This window comes from Panthera tigris, chromosome C2, assembly GCF_018350195.1.
Source record: "Panthera tigris isolate Pti1 chromosome C2, P.tigris_Pti1_mat1.1, whole genome shotgun sequence".
Lineage (NCBI taxonomy): Eukaryota > Metazoa > Chordata > Mammalia > Carnivora > Felidae > Panthera > Panthera tigris.
Window position 1 is genome coordinate 72329976 of NC_056668.1, and position 4892 is coordinate 72334867.

Here is a 4892-nt window from a genome sequence, read left to right on the forward strand (position 1 = left end):
GAGAGTTCCTCAGGGTGGAACTCCATAGCTCTGAGGCCACCAACCAGTGGTCTCCAACCCAGGATTTGCTTGGGAAAGAACGGATACCTCCTGCTACTTCCCAGGCAATGGGGGGTGGCTGCCCACTGAGAGGACATCACATGGGAACTTCATTTTACCCCTTAGTCTTCTCTTTGTGTTTGTATTCCATCAGAGTCCCTGAGCAAGCAACTGTACCTTTCCTAATAAACCCTTGCTCTGCAGTGCTGTTACTCAGGATCTGGGAATGAACAGAGAAGGTTGGGAAAAGAGCTCTCCACAGCACTGTGGCCAGAACTGATGACACAAGGAGAGACTGGGTTTTCTACTCTCAGCCTCTGGAATGCAACTGCCAAGCCTGATCCTGCCTTCGGGCAAGAGGGAAGGAACTGCCGTGGAGGGGGTCCCTGGGCAGTTGGCCTGCATCTGCTGTGGGGACAAATGTCTGCCGTGAGTGTGGGCCTGTATGAACACACTGTCTGGTCCCTGTGGAGCTGCTTGGGGCTCCACTTTAGTTACCTCCAGCTCACCCTGGTTTTGTCACACACCTCACCATTTTCTCAGAAATTTTCCACCAAGCTCATTTTCTTTGTCACGAGGGTGCCTTTGAGGGAATCCCATCAAATATGACTCTGGTTCCTGTGTGGAGTGGAGGGCTGTGCCCTAGGATTGACCACCAGGCCATCAGACACATTCTAGTCACCCTCCACAGTTTCCTTGGATTGGAGCTAGAAGACACTAAGCTTGGGCTCTGAGAGGCCAGTCCTTTCTGGCAGTCTCCAGAGCTGCTGAAGGGGCAAGTCACCTGAGACCAGGCCCCAGGGGTTGCTGGGTGCTCAAATTACATGGATCTACAAAATGAGCCTATTCAAGAGCCAAGTTCAAATTTGCCTGCTTGTATTTTTCCAGAGAGTCGGGGAGGGAGCAGCCGTATCCTGCCAGCAGCCCCTGCAAACGCTGCTCCCCCCCCCCAACCGCCCCCCCCCCTCCCGCCGTGCCTGGTATCAAGGAAATCTTTTCCCTCCCAGCTGTGGCCACCAGACTGACCTGGGAACAAACACGACTGAAACTTCATTCCACAGCAGGTTTCTCCTCATAAAATGGCTGTGTCCCTTTAAGTCCCTGCAGCTCTCCCCTCTTGGACTAGCTGTAGGTTAAATGAATCAAGTGATCAGACTTTTCTCACTGGGGGTGCTGGGCTGGAAATTCCTCCTACTTGCTTCAGCGTGTGTACAGGAACAAAGAGCAGTTAAGAAGGGATTAACTTTTCCCTCTGTTGGTTTCTCTCTTCTTTCTCAGAATAATTCCACTTCTAACTCAGGGACTTAGGTTCATCTCAGGGCCCTGCCTCTTCCTTGACTATCCATTACAGTTCCAAAAAGTTTCCTGGCTGCCTCGGTCTTCCCTGGGCCCAACATAGGGAACAAGCATCTCCGTGGGTGGCTTTCTCAGCATGGCTTTTTGTATCCCTGACTCCTGGCTTCATCCATTTATTTCCAGCACGAACCCTGGACTAGTCTTCTGTATATACCAAATAACACTCTATTAATAATGTTAGGTCCCCAAGTAGCCTTCTCTTCTGGGAAATAAATATGCTGATCAACTCATACGTGATGAGTTTTGACAGCAAAAGGTGATATAAAGAACACTGATTTGGGAGTTAGGATTTCTGGATTCTCATCCTATCTCTTGGCACTAACTAGTGTGTGACCTTGAGAAAGTCACTTCTCTTGGCTGAGCCTTACACTCCCCTCTGTGATGTAAGAGGTTCCTTCTAGTGCTAACATTCTAGTGTCCACATTAACTAGTCATGCAATCCCCATGACACTTGATCATCATGAACATGCACAGATGAAGACTGGACCTGGAGACCAAGGTGATCACAATAATGAACAGGGTACCAAAGCACCTGTCCTCAGTAGCCAGTTACCCCAGACTAGATCTTGCTCTATCTGTGCTCTCCATAGAAAACAATCTAATGAATGGGAGCCAAATGGCAATTGGGACCAGACTCAGAATGGACACAGAATCAGACCAGAGGCCTAATATCCCAGGATCTATGCCATTCCACTTTTATTCCCAAAGGGTCACAGGTGTTTTTTTAGTCCCATGCTACATAGAGCTCTGAACTAGAATCAACTGATGCCTGAGACAAAACTGGGGTGGGGGCAAGACTCAAGACAAAGCACTATATACCTTGCTCAGTTCTCTTTGAGATCACTGCAGACAGAAGAATACCACTCCCACAGGCCCTGGGACTGTTCCACATTAGGCTTACACCTCCCAGGCACTGGCATGGCTGAAAAGGCAGGTTTGGCTGTGCTAGGAACAAGTGATGTTTGCACTCAGCAACAATATCACCCAGCAGCCATGTGTCGGTGACTTCAGCTTTCCAAAAACCTGGAAAAAAAAATCTGCTCTCCAAACAAATGTGAAATATTTGCAAGTTTTCAAAAGGAGCTGGGTCTGTTTTCTATAGGATTGAGAGAGAGAGAGAGAGAGAAAGGAGCTGTAAAGGTGGTAATTAGAAGCACACGTTTCTTCCATTCTTTTAAAGCAATGAAGATGTTGTAAGGCTTGCCGATCGGACTTCTCTGTGAGAAGGACCATTTGGGGACACGTGGATTTGGCAAAGAAACTCAGGAAGGCAGGCTCTGCCTCGGCAGGGAAGCGGCAGACCTGCAGCAGCCAGGATGTCTCTTCTGGAAGCGTGGTGGTGCCCGGTAAACAGTCGCCTTCAGGATTGGCCCAGGACGTGTGTTTGGTGGGAAGATGCGGTGGTTAGGAAAACGTCCTTGAGAGGGGTGCTTTAGATTGTTATCCAATTCTCAAGAAGACGCCATGGCCATCTTGTGGTCCCAGCATCAGCGTGAGGAAGTTGTGTCCTGAGCCTAATCTCAGTAGTCCTCAGCCCCCGGTACTGCAGACAGACCACTGGCGTTTGTCCAGTCTCCCTCAATGGAGAGAATAAAGAGTGAATCATGACTACCTCCCACATTCATACAGCCCTGGCTGTACTAGAAACATGCCAAATAGGAAACTGGTTGCTAAAACTTATTTGGCCAAACTGTGCTATGTGTTATTGTGTTATGACCTCCAAAGATCTGGCTAATCCAGGTAGCACTGGAACAAAGCAGCTCGACCTTTCACTACATGGATATGCCTTCCTGTTGGCTTTATTTGACTTAAAACATAACTATGTTAGGTTTATTACAAATATTAAGCTAACAGTTTGTTATGCAAACAAAACCTATAATCATTAATTTTGGTCATGTTTAAACCAATGATTCACATCCATGGCTCAACGTTGGTATAACCAGGGAAGCTTTATAAAAATTCCCATGCCTTAGGCCCACCCCCAGAAAATCTATTTTAATTGATTTGGAGTGGGGCCTGGGCATTGATTTTTTTTTTTAAAGCTCCCCAGATGATTCTAATTGCAGCCAGGATTGGGAACCATTGTTCTGAATGATGCCTGAGAAATGTGCTAATTTAGTGTGTGTGTGTGTGTGGGGAGGGTGGGGGTGGGGGGGAGACAGTCAAATGAGATCTTAGTTTGAATTTGGCTGGCTTGTTTTATCTGTGTTCAGCCCAGTATCTGGATAGGAACAAAGCCAAGATTATAGTGCAGTTACGTAAGGTTTGGAGGGTTAGCCATTTCTCCCAAAACTGACTCATTACTGTATGTATATTTCACCTAAAGCAGTAGTTTGGAAATATTCGAGTGGGAACCTCATGTTTTGTGAATATAGTTAGCATCCATTAATAGTCAATAATAATCCATCTATGATCTAAGTGGATGGGACACACAAAAAAAAGAATTCTCACATTTAAAACAATCTGCACTGGAAATGTTTCTGGTAATACCCCTCATAATAAGCTGAAAGGCACAGATTTAGATTATATATGTATATATTATATTATATTATATTATATTATATTATATTTATTATATATTATATTTATATTTATATTTATGCCTTGAATTTCAAGACATTACTCTAGTGATTTACAATGACTCGAGACTCAAATCATCAGGTCTTGCCCCTGAGATAAACTTCTGGTTCCGTGTGTCTGGAGGTGGAGTGGGGAAGGCAATTCAGGTAGCAGAGGAGAAGTGAACAAAGGACAATGACTGAGTAGGCAGATTTAAGCTCGTTAGGGACCTGAGACAGATCACCTCTCCGTAGGATCTTTGAGAGCTGCAAAGGGTTGGAGACTTTGTTTTCCCTTCCCCGGCAGAGTCAGGTCCATTAGCTCTCTGGCTGCCTCTTGGTGCTTAATTTGTTTTTTCTAACACAAGGGAGGGGACGGTGCATTCCAAAAGATAGAGGACAGCTAAGGGAGATCGGTCCTCTTTATAGGATGTCATTAAGCATATGGTGCCTCGCGGGGGGATGGGGAAGGCCATTAACAAAGAGCCAAGAGAGAGATTAGCTCATAGAATAAAAGGCAGTTGAGAGCAGTGAGCCAGATACTGGAACAGCTGCCAGGTAGAGACCCAAGCTTGGGAATCAAAGCCCCAGTCTAATTGTGTGTTTAAAGAGTTGTCATCTTTTGCATGTATAAGGGTAAATAAAGTGTTAGGAACTGCTCTCAGGAAGTAGAAGCATTCAAGTCACAGAGGACCAAAATCCAGAAACCTTCAGTACCTAGGGTCATTTCTCTGGGGCTGATTCCAGGACAGCCCCCCACGGGGCCCGGGCCTAGGTGTTAAGAGTACAGGCTGAAGTACTCAGGGGCTACCTGATTCCACTTGTGCAGAGGCTAGAAGCTGACATTTAGGGCTTGAATAGTGCTCCTTTTACAAGTAAATGACAACCTGGAGAAAGGACTAACTATGCTGGGTGCCTGACATTTTCAAACTGACTCTA

General features: G+C 46.2%; 1 long non-coding RNA gene across 1 annotated transcript; it reads left to right on the forward strand.

Annotated features, from left to right (window-relative positions):
* Positions 1-1806: 1806 nt before the first annotated feature.
* Positions 1807-3003, forward strand: LOC122230526. Its single transcript, XR_006207513.1, has 2 exons — positions 1807-1894; positions 2576-3003. It is a non-coding gene; the product is annotated as an uncharacterized LOC122230526 (long non-coding RNA).
* Positions 3004-4892: the final 1889 nt, after the last annotated feature.